Source organism: Bufo gargarizans, chromosome 7 (genome assembly GCF_014858855.1).
Source record: "Bufo gargarizans isolate SCDJY-AF-19 chromosome 7, ASM1485885v1, whole genome shotgun sequence".
NCBI lineage: Eukaryota > Metazoa > Chordata > Amphibia > Anura > Bufonidae > Bufo > Bufo gargarizans.
This window is the reverse complement of record NC_058086.1, coordinates 102,921,660-102,938,022: the sequence shown is the minus strand read 5'-3', so window position 1 is coordinate 102,938,022 and position 16,363 is coordinate 102,921,660. Positions and strand designations below refer to the sequence as shown.

Sequence of the window (16,363 nt, the reverse complement as noted above, 5' to 3'; positions counted from 1 at the left end):
CAAAGACATGTAGAACTATAAATTTAGCGAAAAATTTATATATGGATGTCGGCTTTTTTGCAAAATTTCACAGCTGAAAGTGAAAAATGTCATTTTTTTGCAAAAAAATCGTTACATTTTGATTAATAACAAAAAAAGTAAAAATGTCAGCAGCAATAAAATACCACCAAATGAAAGCTCCATTAGTGAGAAGAAAAGGAGGTAAAATTCATTTGGGTGGTAAGTTGCATGACCGAGCGATAAACGGTGAAAGGAGTGTAGTGCCGAAGTGTAAAAAGTGGCCTGGTCATGAAGGGGGTTTCACCTAGCGGGGCTGAAGTGGTTAAAGAAACGAGAGGCCAGCCACTGGATCGATGTTGTTACTCTGCGCATGCGAGGCCCCTGCATTCGGCAGGCGGTAGGTGGCTGTAACTAGGGGAGACACAATGACAACACAGAGGTAGGAGGGGAAGGAGTTTATCAAAAAAGGGAGGGAATTGGCTAATACATTATATATACAAAAATGATCACTGTTATATCGTTGGTAGATTAAACAGTTATCATTGGGATGAGAATACCCCTTTAAAGGGAGTCTGTCACCTCCATATGGCCATAAACGGTGCTTACATTGCCCTATAGCACACCTATACATGAATGTTATGGTACCTTTGTCTTTACACTTGCAGAAGCTGGAAAAACTAACTTTGATATGAGTCATCCTAAGGTCCGGCCGAGATCCCGCATTGCATCGCTTTAACTACTGCGCATGCGCTGGAAAACGCCACATTGCCGCTGGTTTTGTGCCGTTCGCCGAAGCATGCACAGTAGTTAAAGTGATGCAGTGCCAACAATGGGCATCGCAGTGCGCATGCTCTGGCCCAGCGAGGCAGTGCACAGTCGCGGGATCTTGGCCGGACCTTAGGATGACTCAAGGGAATAGGAGGGCGGGCATATGCAGAGGCTGGGGAACAATGAAAAAAGGCAGGGCAGCCTGGGCACCAACACGGTGAACACCGCTCCTGGGCACTTGCGAGTGCTCATTTGCATATCAAAGTTAGTTTTTCCAGCTTCTGCAAGTGTAAAGGCCATATTGAGGTGACAGACTCCCTTTAAGGGCTCTTTCACACTTGCGTTGTCCGGATCCGTCGTGTACTCTATTTGCTGGAATTACACGCCGGATCCGGCAGCCAGGACGCTATTAAAGTCCTGGTTGCCATAGTAGTAGCGGGGCAGCAATATACTTACCGTCCGTGCAGCTCCCCAGGCGCTCCAAAATGACGTCAGAGCGCCCCATGCGCAAGGATGACGTGTCCATGCGATCACGTCATCCATTCGCGTGGGGCGCCCTGACGTCACTCTGAAGCGCCCCTGGAAACCACATGGACGGTAAGTATACTGCTCCCCACTACACTTTACCATGGCAAACAGGACTTTAGCTTCCCGGCAGCCATGGTAACCATTCAGAAAAAGCTAAACGTCGGATCCGGTAATGCGCCGAAATGACGTTTAGCTTAAGGCCGGATCCGGCCTTGCGGCAAGTGTTCAGGATTTTTGGCCGGAGCGAAAAGCGCAGCATGCTGCGGTATTTTCTTGGGGCAAAAAACTTTCCGGTCCGGAACTGAAGGCATCCTGAACGGATTTCTCTCCATTCAAAATGCATGGGGATAATCCTGATCAGGATTCTTCCGGCATAGAGCCCCGACGTCGGAACTCTATGCCGGAACAGAAGAACGCAAGTGTGAAAGAGCCCTAATTACGCTATGTCTTACTGAAGAGACCAAGGGTATTTCAGCTGCAATTCTTATTTTGGCCAGCAGGTGGCAGGTCAACATAAGAAATTAGCAATTGTGACCTTTAAATGGTTGTAAAAAATTCATGAATGTTCAGAATTGGGGATGAGCGAAACTAATTTGCATAAAACTTATTTCTAATACTGTATGGAACAGGAGCTCTATACAGTATTAGAATGTATTGGCTCAGATGAGCTGAAGTGTGTGTGTGTGTGTGTGTGTGTATATGTTCCACGATTACTCTAAAACGCAACCATCGATTTTAACAAAACTTGGTATACACGTCCCTTGCTACCTGGAAATAAATCTTGTGGGGGGTCTCCTCTCTAGCACGTACCGTTCCTGAGTTATTCCCAAAAAATGCAAATATGACAAATCAAATGACCTACATTAGCCAATAGAAGCCTGCAAGTCTTTCTCTTCATATCTCAACTGCCATACACACGGTCACATGTTCCTTATCAGCCAATAGAAGCTCACAGGTCCTTAGTCTCCACATACAGTTTTACACCAGGTTTCCATAACAACCCAGCCATTTTTCTTCATTGCTGTAGGTCAGCTTTAAAGGGAACTTGTCACCGGGATTTTGTGTATAGAGCTGAGGACATGGGTTGCCAGATGGCTGCTAGCAGATCCGCAATACCCAGTCCCTATACGTAACTTTGTGCTTTTATTGTGTAAAAAAAACAACTATTTGATACATATGCAAATGAACCTTAGATGAGTCCTGTCCCTGAGATAAGTCCAGCACCGCCCGCATCCTCAGAATCTCCTCCTTGCTCCCCGACGTCAGAAAGCTAGAACGCTGTAATCTAGCGATGCGAGAGCTAGCATATGCGCAGTTCGTTCCCTACGGCTGATGCCAGCAAAGGGAAGGAACACTATGACGACACTAGGGCTGCAGCTAACGATTATTTGAATAATCGATTAATCAATGAAATTATCAAAAACTAATCAGGAAAAAAACACCAAAATGACAAAAAGGGGTTTATATGATTTTACTTGAAAAATGATGTTCAAAGGCCATCTTAAAACAAATTGTGGATGGCGCTGTTATGGGGAGGGGGATCTGTGGATGGCACTATATAGCATCTTATGCTATATGTGCCATTCACAGATCCCTCTCCCCATAACAGCCCTGGCCCCGCCGCTCACAGCAGTATTCCTTAACCGGCAGTAACTTTTACTTTAAATCACTGCATCTTTTACCTCACAATAAATCTTCAGTAACAGGCAGAGCAGGCGGCGTAACGTCACTTACTCACGTGACGCGCTTGCTCCACCTACTTTATGAATGAAGCAGATGGAGCATGCGCATCACGTGAGTAAGTGACGTTACACCGCTGCCTGCTCTGCCTGTTACAGGAGCTTCATTGTAAGGTAATAAAGTTGCGGTGATCTAAAGTTCAAGGACCCGCAGGCATAGCGCCTGACCGCCCGCGTAGCAACGAATCGGCCAATTATTCGATAACTGGATTTGTTCACAACGAATCCCGTTATCTAATATTATCGATAACGTTGATTAATCGTTGCAGCCCTAGATGACACTGTGCCTGTGCTAGCTCACGAATTGTGAGATTACGGTGCTCTTGCTTTCTGACTTCGGGGAGCAAGGAGGAGATTCTGAGGCTGCGGGGCGGTGCTTGACTCATCTCAGGGACAGGACTCATCTAAGGCTCATTTGCATATGTATCAAATATAATTTTTTATTTTATTTTTACACAATAAAAACAGAGAGCTATGGCGATTGGATATTGCACATGTACTAGCGGCCATCTAGCAACCTATGTCCTGGGCTCTATACACAAAATCACGGTGACAGGTTCCCTTTAAAGGGGCAGGGCGCTGTGGATGACACTGTTAAAGGGGTTTTTCGGGTTCAGAGCTGAACCCGGACATGCCTCCATTTTCACCCCGGCAGCCCCCCAGACTTGAGCATCGGAGGCATTTTTGGGAGATCCAGTGACGTACCTGGCTCTCCATGGTGCTGCCAGGAAGCCTGGTGACGTCACCGGCACTGATGGGTGGGATTTAGTGCTGCCCTAGCCAGTAAAACGGCTAGGGCAGTGCTAAAGCCCGCCCATCAGAGCCGGTGATGTCACCGAACACACTGCCGGGCGGAAGCTTCTGCCCTGCAGTGTGTTATGATAAACAAAAGAGCCCTTAATCGCGCAGGGCAAGGGAGCGCATCGGAGCATGAGATGCTCCGATGCTACCCTCAAGGGGGTTGCCTGGGTGAAATTATGGGTATGTCCGGGTTCAGCTCTGAACCCGGACAACCCCTTTAAAGGAGTGGAGTGCTGTGTAGGTCACATTTCAGGGGACAGGTAGGGTGGCTATTCAGGCCACCCTCAAAAGACTGACTTAAACCCCCCCCCCAGGTCCTGCTAAGCCACTCCACCTCACACTCCGCAGCTGACGGGGATTAAAAAAATGAAGGTAAAAATCAACTTCTGTCAGCTGCAGTGGATCGAGGGAGGGTGATTTTTTTCCTGTCGCCCATGATAGCACCACCAGAGAGAAGGATCCGCCCCCACGAGACGGGAAACCTGCAGAATAAAAAGGGCGGACACTCTCCTCCCTTCAGTGTGGTTTCCTGTCTCTGGTGGGAAGCCTGCAGCATGGATGCAACAGATCCCTCTCTCTGGCGGCGCTCCGCTACTGACCTGCGGTCCCTGGAAGTTGGCGGCATCGAGGTGCGCTGAGGGCTGAGCAGAGGCACAGCTGAACTCCGGAGGGGGTATTCAGTGTGCTTGAGCTGGGAGAAGCCGGCACCTCCATGGAGGTGCCGCGAAGACTGACGCCGACTGCCAGGGGGAGGAAGAGGAGGGGCTTCGGCAGTGAGTGCGCTCCTGCAGTCATGTCACCGGCGTATGCGTCGGCGGTGACGTCATTGGTATGCGACCTATGAGAGGAGCGCAATTTTCCCTTGCCGGCATCTGTTTGCGACCTGGCTGAGCTGCTTGCAATGGAGGAAGACAAGCCATCTGAGGAGCCTGCTGTCCCTCCTGCTCCGGTACCTCTGAAGGGGTGAGTGTGGGTCTCTTATGACCTAGATACCCTTTTTACTAATAGGCATTACTGTTTACTTACAGGTTAAGCCTAAGAAAGTGGTGGCCAAAAAGAAAAATAGTGTGCATTGTGTAAAGTGGGGTTACCCTCAGACTGGGATAAAAAAAATGTGCCAGGCCTGTATAGACAAGACGGTGGCAGAAGAATCTCCTTCCTTTTATAAATGTCTACAGGCGTTGGTTCGGTCAGAGGTTAACTCCTCCTTAACTGCTAAAAAGGATCAGAGGCCTATTCGTAAAGAGACTCTGCGAAATCCCATTTTTTTCAGAAGAAGAGGAAGATTTTCCTTCTTCAGTGATTGAACTTTCTGATGTCTTATATCAATCCTTTCCTGATGAGGAGGAAGGTCAGGGGCGGAGACCGTGTTTCCCTGTGGAAGATACGGAGAAGCTTTTAAAGGCTGTGCGTTCTACTATGGGCATAGAAGAGACCCGGGAGCCCCGTTCCTTTCAGGACATTATGTTTGAGGGGTTAGAAGCCAGACAACATGGTACTTTTCCGGCATACAAAAACGTGGCTGCGTTGATTAAAGGGGAGTGGAAGAAACCAAATAAAAGAGTATTTTTTTTTTTCCAAGAATCTCAAACGCAAATACCCCTTTAAAGAAGAGGACTCTGCCTCCTGGGATAAGGCTCCCCGTATTGACGTGGCCATCTCCAAAGTCTCAAGAAAAACAGCCTTGCCATTTGAGGATACTGGTATACTGAAAGATCCTCTAGATAAAAAAGCAGACTCTTTTCTTAAAGGAGCTTGGGAGGCATCTACCTCATCCTTTAGGCCTAGTATAGCCTCCACCTGTACTGCCCATTCCTTAATTGTTTGGCTGTCTGAATTAGAAGCTCAGCTAAAAAACAGGAGTCCCCGTGAGGAGATACTGGCCTCCCTCCCTACGATTAAAAAAAGCAGCTGATTTTCTGGCGGATGCGTCTGCTGACTCGGTCAGACTGGCCGCTAAGTCAGCAGCCTTATCCAATTCGGCTTGGAGAGCACTGTGGATAAAAAAATTGGAGTGGTGATACTGCCTCCAAGACTAAGCTCTGCGGAGTTCCGTGTGAGGGGGAGTACCTCTTTGGTCCTAGTTTAGATGACCTCCTGGATAAGGCGGCTGACAAAAAGAGAAAGTTTCCCGGATTTCAGAGCCCTTTCCCCAGTAAAAAACAGGTTTAGTCGCTCCTTTCGTCCCTTTAAAAGTAACCAGGAACAAGATAGAAAACCTAGAGAAGACCGGTTTAGGGGTCAAAGGAAGAGCAGGAACTTTATCTAAAAAGAAGTCAGACCAACAATGACGCCAGCACTCCGGTAGAGGGCAGACTGAAGGATTTCGCATTAGAATGGAGGAGAATTTCCTTGAGCCCTTGGGTACTCGATACCATATCCAGAGGCCTAAATCTGGAATTCCTTCAGTCTCCTCCTGCCAGATTCTTACCCACCGTAGTTCCTTGTTCCGTGCAGGGAAGATCCTTCATGGAAAAAGAGGTGTTGAAATTAGTAGAAAAATCTGTTTTAATCCCGGTATTAGAAGAGGAAAGAGGGAAAGGGTTCTATTCCCCCGCTTTTTCTGTTAAAAAAACCCCAGACGGTTCTTGGAGAACCATCATAAATCTAAAGAAGCTAAATCTTTCTTCAGCCAAAGAAATTCAAGATGGAAACGATAAAATCAGCGATCAATCTCTTATACCCTCAGTGCTTTATGGCAGTTCTCGACCTAAAGGACGCATACTACCACGTCCCCATTGCTGTAGAACATCAGAAGTTCCTAAGGGTAGCAGTTTTTTTTAGACGGTCATCTTCAACATTTTCAGTACCAGGCTCTCCCTTTCGGGCTTTCCATGGCTCCGAGAGTTTTCACAAAATTGGTAGCAGAGATGGCGGCCCACATAAGGGAAAGGGATGTTCTTTTTATCCCTTACCTAGACGACTTCTTAATTGTAGGTCAGTCAGAAGAGGCTTGCAGTCTAGCAGTTCTAGAGGTCCGTACCATTTTAGGAAAGCTGGGTTGGATGATAAACAAGGAGAAATCAAGATCCCGTCCAGATGTTCCTGGGCCTAATATTGGACTCCCCTCTCCAGAGATGTTTTTTACCTATAGAGAAGATACAGACCGTTTAAAGCAAGATTTTGAGTCTAACCCAAAGACCAGTGACTTCTATAAGGAAAGCATTGTCAGTCCTGGGCTCCCTCTTGTCCTGTATTCCAGCAGTAAGGTGGGCACAATTTCATTCCAGGGCCTTACAGTGGGAGATTCTGGCCAGTTGGGAGAAGAGCAAGTCACTGGTTGCCAGTTTGGAAGTCTCTTCCCAGACTATCCAGGAACTAGAAAAAGGAAATGTTTGGTTTGTCTGACTACGGACGCAAGCCTTTTGGGCGTGGGGGGCCCACATTCAAGGTTCTTCCTGTCAGGGCCGTTGGAATTCCCTTCAGAAAATTCAATCCTCAAATCTAAAGGAACTGATGGCGGTAGGCTTAGCTATGAGGAATTCACTTCCAGAAATAAAGGGAAGGAATTTAAGAATTCTTTCAGACAACAGGACGGTGGTATCCTATTTAAACAAACAAGAAGGAACGAGATGCAGAGCCCTCATGAAAGAAGCGTTCTCTATTCTGGAGCTAGCAGAGAGAACGTGTACCTCGATTTCAGCCATTCATATAAGGGGTGTGGAGAACAAACAAGCCGATTTCCTAAGCCGTCATACCCTGTCTCAGGGGGAGTGGTCTTTGGACCCATTAGTCTTCCAGAAAATCGTAGATCTTTGGGGCCTTCCGGAAATCGACTTGTTTGCTACCCATTCAAACAAGAAAGTGCCGAAGTTCTTTTCTCTAAGCCAGTCGGGGTCCCCTTGTGGGATGGATGCTCTGTCCCAGGAGTGGAAGTTTCATCTAGCTTACGCCTCCCCCCCTTCCCCTGATTCCCCGGGTTTTGAGGAAAATTCGGGAAGTAAAAGCCAGGGTAATTCTAATAGCACCCTTTTGGCCCAGGAGGGCCTGGTTCACGGGGCTCAGAACCATGTCGGTATCCGATCCTTGGGTTCTTCCTTCGGCCAGGGGGCTTCTAAGCCAGGGACCGGTGATACATCCAGCTGTGGAGAACCTACACTTAACGGCCTGGAATTTGAGAGGTGGTTACTAAACAAGGAAGGGTTTTCTGACGCCCTAGTTTCTACCCTGCTAAAGAGCAAGAAAGAGGTCACTGTAGGAATTTATAGCAGAATCTGGCATAAATTTCTAGACTTCGCCCAGATCCAGTTAGGGAACATCCCTGCGGTAGCCCCCTTACATACTATCCTGGAGTTTCTCCAGAAGGGGCTAGAGCTGGGCCTAGCAGTTAGCACTCTAAAAGTTCAGGTCTCAGCTCTTTCAGCCTTGTTTAACCAGAACTTAGCAGGGAATCCATGGGTTTCCAGATTTTTTTATAGCTGTAGATAGAACCTCCCTAGTGTCAGTTCCTAGGCCTCCTCCGTGGAGTTTAGAGGTAGTGCTGAAAGCCTTATCAGAATCTCCCTTTGAGCCTATTGGGTCCTCCCCTATTAAACATCTGACCTTCAAGCTAGCCTTGTTAATAGCCTTAACCTCCGCCCACAGGATTAGTGCGATTCAGGCCATCTCCATAAACCCTCCGTACACTTTGATATTAGAAGACAAGGTCATCATTCGTCCTGACCCGGCTTTCCTCCCGAAAGTCGTCTCAAAATTTCACCGTTCTCAGGAGATTGTTCTTCCTACCCTTTTTCAGAATCCTTCCACTGAGGAGGAAAAGTCTCTCCATTGTCTAGATGTCAGAAGGGCTCTTTTAGCTTATCTATCCTCTACATCTGCCTGGCGGAAGTCTTCTTTACTGTTTCTTCAGTTTCACGGAGTGAATAAGGGTTTGGCTGCCTCTAAAGGTTCCATCGCCCGATGGCTTGTTGCTGCTATTTCCTTATCTTACCTATCCTCTGGTCTGTCCCCTCCTGTTGGGTTAAGGGCTCACTCGACCAGAGCGGTTGCAGCATCTTGGGCAGAGAGGTCCTCGGTTCCGATTGAGAAAATTTGCAAGGCAGCCACTTGGTCTTCACCCTCTACCTTCTTTAAACATAGGTTGGACCTAAACTTTTCGGGGGATTCTTCCTTTGGTGAAGGGGTCCTTCTTTCTACCTCCCACCCTTAAGAGTTCCTCTAGTAAGTCTCTGGTGGTGCTGTCATGGGCGATAGGGAAAAATTGTATTACTTACCGGTAATTTTATTTTACGAAGCCCATGACAGCACCACGGCTTTCCCTCCCTATATGTCCTTCCTTTTGCACGGGGGAGGGGAAAAAAAAAAAAAAAAAAAAAAAAAAAGTTTATTTACACGTCTAATATATGTTGGCGGCCTTCCTCTAGTACATGGAAAACTCGCTGAAGGGGAGGAGAGTGTCCGCCCTTTTTATTCTGCAGGTTTCCTGTCTCGTGGGGGCGGATCCTTCTCTCTGGTGGTGCTGTCATGGGCTCCGTAAAATAAAATTACCGGTAAGTAATACCATTTTTCTCTATGGAGCTCATTCTCAGACAGCACAGTGCTGCTGTCTGAGAGTGAGCTGTTCAAAACAACATCTGTGTCCTTCCAGGCCCTGGGCTGGAGGGAGGACAGGGAGTCTGAAAGCCGGACTGTCCGGCCTAAAACCGGACCTAGGGCAGGCTGCTGTGGAGGTCACAGTAAAGGGGAAGGTCTGCTATCGAGGTAAGTGTTAAGGGGCAGATTGGAGGTCACTAATGAAGGGGCGACCTCTGGAGGTCAGTGTTAAGGGGGCGAGGTGTTGTGGAGGTCACATTTTTAAGGGGACAGAGCTCTGTACAGGTCACTGTTAAGGGGGTGGGTTATTATGGAAATCACTGTTAACGAGACTGGGTACTGTGGAGGTCACTAATAAAGGAGCTGCTGCTGTGGAGGTCACTGTTAAAGGGACAGGGTACTGCAGATGTCACTGTTATAGTGGATACTGTCTATCTTTTAATGATGCACACAAACAACCCCCCCCCCCCCTTTCCGTAGAATAAAAAAAAAATACATCATGGCTATCACCGTGACCGAAAACTCCCATACTATTAAAATCTAAAAATATTTTTTCCAATATGGAGAATGTTGTAACGGACAAAAGGTCAAAATGGCCAATTTGCCATTTTTTCATTGCTTCTCTTACCCCAAAAAATTTGATAAAATGGGCACACACACTCCAAAATGGTATTAATAAAAACTACAGATGGTCCCACAACAAATTAGCCCACACAGCTCAGTACATATAAATATAAAAAAAGTTATGGAGGTCAGAAGATGGTGATTAGAGATGAGCGAATTTGAAATTTGTTCACACTTCGTTTTACTTGTAAAAGGTGAATTGCGTTATGGATTCAGTTACCACGGACAATTCTGTTATTCATTCTGTCATAGAATTGCGTTATGGTCCGTGGTAATGGAACGCTGCTTGAACAAAGCCTCTAATTTGGTGGCAGAATTTTCCAATTCCACACCATTTGGATTTTTTTTTTCCCACTACATTATATGACATATTAAATGATGGCATTGGAAAGTATTACTTGTCCTATAAAAAATAAGCCATCATACAGCTGTGTGAACAGAAAAAGAAAAGTTATGGCTCCAGGAAGATAGTGTGATCACAAACTGACCTTCTGATGTGATGCGGTGTCCTAATAGTTCTGCGAGACGGCTCAAGGTCAAGACACAGAGACAGCAAGTTGTGTTTCTCGTATTGCCTTTTATTGTAATAAGCATTGCAAGTATTTATACATGTCCTAGGTGTAGACAAGGTTTGAGTTGCTATGTTTGATTTCAGATAAGAAAATTAATGGTCAGCATAGGGGGATTAGGGGCCCACTGTGGAATTTGTACTCCTGCCTTCAAAGGTTAAATGCCCCTCTTGTGTCAGTGCAGGTTATACATAGATGTATATGTATACAAAATGGACACCTTTTTACTTTCTCTCACAATAGGGAAGATATAAAAACCAAAAAACCTCTGGTATGCTAAGGGTTAACATTAAGTGACTTTAGATTCAGGGACTTTAGGAGAGGACTACCATAAATCAGTTTCTTATCACTGCACTACTCTTTTTTTCTTGTGTAATCCCCATTAAGGGTCCATTCATTCTCTATGGGGACGGAATTGATGCGGACAGCACACAGTGTGCTTTCCGCATTTGCGGAGCGCGGCCCTGATCTTCGGGTCCGCAGCTCAGCAAAAGATAGAACATGTCCTATTCTTGTCCGCAGCTGCCGACAAGAATAGGAATTTCTATAGGGGTGCCGGGCGGGTGTGTGAATGGAACCTTAGTTTGTGTTCCATTATTGACAGCGCAGTCCAGTGTACATCTTGTCTATTGTATGCAGTCCGGGAACAGCCATTGGAGGGTGCATATCTATCTTCAAAATGTGAGCATATTATCTGTTTGGAATTGCACATTGTGTTCCTAACCCGGGCGAGTTACAACATTGATAAGCGTTGGTAATTTAGAACAGAGTTTTTCTCCATCACTGAGCAGGCACTCTCTGGGGTAGACGTGGGGGAACGTGGTAGCATGGAGGCTCAAGAAAGTGAGCTAGGTAGATGGATTAACAGGGTAGAAGGAAGAGTGCCAGGGAGGCTAGCCCTGATCTGACACACCCCAGCAAGTTTGCAAGGTTGGCAGATGAGGGGAATGTCTGTCCAGGGAGAGCACTGCTGCAGCCAGACACTTCGGCTGGCTTCACACAGGCGTCACGTTTTGGCTCAGGATGCGTCTCGGGTGCATTGTGGCAAACCCGCGCAAGTAGGTATGTAATTTCAGTCAGTTTTGACTGCGATTGCGTTCCATAGTTCAGTTTTTATCGCGCGGGTGCAATGCGTTTTGCACGCGTGTGATAACAAACTGAATGTGGTACCCAGACCCGAACTTCTTCACTGAAGTTCAGGTTTGGGTTCAGTGTTGTGTAGATGTAATTATTTTCCCTTATAACATGGTTATAAGGGAAAATAATAGCATTATTTGACACAGAATGCTTAGTACAAGGTCAATTAAGGCTTAAAAACTACGTGATCAAGAGGAGGAGGTAAGTTAATTTTTTTTTTTATTAAACCCTCAATTGACCTTCTACTAAGCATTCTGTATTAATAAGGAGAAGCAGTATCCAGCAGTGAACAACTCATCCAGGAGGAAATATAAACCGCAAAGTGAGGCAATATGGGAGACAGGGGTCAAGTCCTGGGGAAAAAAGTGTGGGAACTCACCCAAGATCCACTGCAAACCCCCCCCCCCCCCCCCCCCCAAAAAAAAAATAAAAAAAAATATATATATATATATTTCGCCAAAAATTCAGTGCAACATTTATTGTAAAGAAAAAAAGCACAGAAAATCTAGCATGCTGTAATTTGTGTCGCTGCGGACTGAGCCAAATGTACACATTGTGATCAAAACAAAACAAAAACTCCCCTTATATATAATTTACTTACAGTTCTGAAGACTCAGGGGTGCTGACAGGCTTGGCCAAGCAGAAGGAGTGTGGGACTGTGAGGCCTTTTTTCTCCAAGCTGCTCCGGATCAGTGCTCTGGGCAGCTGGGCTCCGGGCTGGAAGTGGCACAATAAGAGAAAATATTTTTCATTACACCAATTAGACCCCCAATGTTAATCAGACCTCAGCTAACAGCCCCAATGTTAATAAGACCTCAGATCACACCTCAGCTCAGACCCCCAATCAGACCTCAGATAAGAGCCCCAGTGCCTCTCATCAGACAGTAATAACAGCCCCAGCAATCATGTGCCAGTAATACCAGCCCCCCCCAATCATGTGCCAGTAATACCAGACCCCCAAATTCCCCAATCATGTGCCAGTATAATACCAGACCCCCCCAATCATGTGCCAGTAATACCAGACGGTCCAGACCCCCCCCAATCATATGGCAGTAATACCAGACAGACCCCCCCCCCCCCCCCAAATCTGTGGCAGTAATTCCAGGGGCCCCCCAAATTCCCCAATCATGTGCCAGTATAATATAGTTAAAAAAATGAACACTTATACTTACCTCTTTGGAGTGATGCGATGCAGGCCTCTTCCAGCCTGTGTCCTGACTCCAGCACTGTACGGCTCAGACCGGCCCGCCTACGCCGGCCTCTGATAGGCTGACGGCCTAGTAGTGCCGGCAGCCTATCAGAGGAACAGGAAAGGGACACACCTCCCTGCCCTGCTCCTCTGCAGCCTTCTGTTTGTATCGCTGTCCTGAGGACAGCGATATAAACAGAAACGGATCACCATGGAGATGAGCGCTTCGCTTCCACAATGGAAGCGCTCATCTCAGTGCCTGCCCCGCCGCCGCCGCACACAGACCATGAAGAAAGGGAACGGCGTTCCTGCCATGAAAAAAGTGCAGGAACGCTGTTACCACGCGTTCCCCCTCGACTCGACCCCTGATGGGAGAGATTATAAAGGGAGACAATCAGTGCAAATAGGTGACAGCTGGGAGAAGGAAAGGAGATGACAAAGTGAAACCAAAACAAAGAACGTCATGCAAGAGGTAGCGAAGAACGTCTAACAGACCTTCTCACAGAGCTGCGGGTGACAATGATCGCTATGACTGGGCAGTTAATGTACAGCAGGGGTGTAGCGGTGGAGATGGGAAGCAGCTGCGCAGCCTAATGGAGAACGGCACACGCCGCTCTCAGCGTGTACTATGTTCTCTTCACTAGCACAGTTGAGAAGGAGGGAGTCCCTCCCTCTCCACTGTTACGTGGCTGCCGCTGCCACCAATGGGGAGATGGCAGGGAGGAGAAGGGGAGCGGCTGTGGCCACTGCACCACCAATGAATGTAATTAGCACATTAATTCAAGTATATGAGGCAGCGGGTGTCGGTGGCGGTATCACATATCTGGCCTCAATAACGGGGTATGCGATCCGCGGAAATTAACCCGTCAGGTGCCCAGTATTATAAATTCTAACCATTGGTGGCGCAATGCCCCCCCAAGTATTAGTATCATTGGTGGCAGTGGCCACAGGGTGCCCTCCCCCCTCTTCATTGGTGGCAGTTCCGATCGGAGCCACAGCAGTGTAATCCTGGGGGGTCAGATCTGTTACCATGGCAGCCAGGATGCTATTGAACCCTTGGCTGCCATAGTAATCTCTCTGCTGCTGTGTGCACTATGCACAGGGCAGCAGGGAGATTGTGAAGTCCTAGTCACACTGATAGAGCTCTATTAGGGTGAATAGGACAAGGGTTCTAGCTCCTAAGGGGACTAATAGTAAATACAAAAAAAACACCAAAATACTACAAAGTTTAAATTGCTCTCTTTTTCTATTTTACATATAAAAACAATAAAAAAAAATTAACATATTACATATCGCCATGCCCGAAAAGTGTGAACTATTAAAATATAAAAAAAAATATTTCCTATGCAATGAACGCTGTAACAGGAAAAAAAAAATCACAACCGTGCAATGTATAGCTTGTGGCTCCTGGTAGTCATGCGTTTTTTTTTTTGTCTGTGTCTGTAAGGTTGGCCACTCCTGGCGTACAGAGTTAGTCTGTTTAGAAAGTATCTCCAAAACTGGAGAGGGGGAGGGGTCTGCCTTTATGTAAAGTCCTGTCTAAAGCCAACAGTCGAGAAGATATGTGAGGGACATGAATATGTGGAGTCACTGTGGGTAGAAATACATGGAGGCAAAAACAATAATAAATTACTAATAGGAGTTTATTATAAACCACCTAATATACCCGAGTCCACAGAAAATCTACTACTAAGGGCTCATTTAGATGGCCGTTTGAACGGCAGAATTTGCAGAACGGGTGTGGACCCATTCATTTAAACAGGGCCGCAAAAGATGTGGAAGCACACTGTGTGCTGTCCGTATCGGTGGTTCCATTTCACGGAAAAGAGAGAGCATATCCTATTGTCTGCAACTGCGGACAAGAATAGACCTTTTCTATCATGGTTGTGGCCATGTGCGGTCCGCAAATTGCAGAATGCACATGGCTGGTATCCATGTTTTGCAGATTCGCAAAACACTACGGCCATCTGAATGAGGTCTAAAGGAGATAGACGAGGCGGCAGATCATAATGAGGTTGTTATTATGGGGGACCTTAACTACCCAGATATAGACTGGGAAACTGAAACCTGTATATCTCGTAAGGATACAGGTTCTTGGTAATAACCAAAGACAATAACCTTTCCCAACTGGTTCAGGACCCGACTAGAGGGCCCTGTATGTATACATCACAACAGGAAGGGGAGAAAGTAATACAGTCCATAAGATCTTCAGCTTAATCTCTTCAGGAATGGAGTTTGAGGATAAGCTGAGGTCTGATTAACATTGGACTGTGGTAGGGTTGCTGCGGGTATCGAAATTTCGATACCCAATCGATACTTTTGTCCCGGTACTTACTATTATTCCTGGGCGCTGCTCTGTTCGCCTGCTGTGCGCCTGTGCCCCATTAGTCTCCTGCAGTCCTGCTCCATATGCTAATTACGATCGGAGTAATGGGGAGGAGACAGCAGCTTCTCTAGTGGGCGTTCCTTCTCCCTGCACTGCAATTGGACAGCATTACAGCCAGGGGAGAAGGAACACCCACTAGAGAAGCTGCTGTCTCCTCCCCATTGCTCTGATAGTAATTAGCATATGGAGCAGGACTGCAGGAGACGGTAATGGGGCATAGGCGCACAGCGGGCGAACGGAACGGCGCCCAGGAATAATAGTAAGTGCTGGGACATCCCTGGACGGCGCTCTATGTAGCCTGCTGCTTAACAAAGTCCGAACCCATATAAGGTAGTCTTTAACTTTTTAATACAGGAGGCAGGTGCCGGCAGCAGAATCGTATAGCCGACATCCTGCCTTTGACAGGGAGCTGTGATCAGCGGCGGTTAACCCCTCAGGTGCCGCACCTGAGGGGTTAACTGCCACTGATCTGCTGCCAGTTCCCGCCTCCTGTATTAAGGGTTAATTATCATTGGCGCAGTGTGCCCGCCCCCCCTCAACCCACCTAGTATTATAATCATTGGTGGCAGTGTCCACAGGGTTCCCTCCCGTCCTCTCATTGGTGGCAGTTCCGATCGGAACCCCAGCAGTGTAATCCTGAGGCTCCGATCAGTTATAATGGCAGCCAGGACGCTGAAGATAGCCCTGGCTGCCACGATAATCTCTCTGCTGCTGTGTGCACAGGGCAGCAGGGAGAGTGTGAAGTCCTATTCACCCTGATAGAGCTCTATTAGGCTGAATAGGACAAGGGATTAGAAGATCCCAGGATAGTTATTAAAACATTAAGTATAAATCACCCCCTTTCCCAACGTTGCATATAAAATATATAAACGATAAATAAATAAACATTGCCACATTTGAAAAGTCCAAACTATTAAATAATAAAATCTGCATGATTCGCCATTTTTTAAAAATGCGGAATGCACGTCTTTGTTTTTTGTTTTTTTCCCCGCGTGGTATTGAGTATCGTAATACTTTTTTATGGTATCGAAACCAAATCAAAATTTTGGTATTGCAACAACTCTAGTCTGCGGCTGTAAGCTGAGGAGAT

General features: G+C 46.8%; 1 protein-coding gene across 2 annotated transcripts in view; it reads left to right on the top strand.

The window, feature by feature from the left end:
- The window catches only part of HSD17B7 (hydroxysteroid 17-beta dehydrogenase 7), a 221,178-nt gene that overhangs the window by 20,998 nt on the left and 183,817 nt on the right, over positions 1-16,363 (top strand). The gene's annotated exons all lie outside the window — the stretch shown is intronic.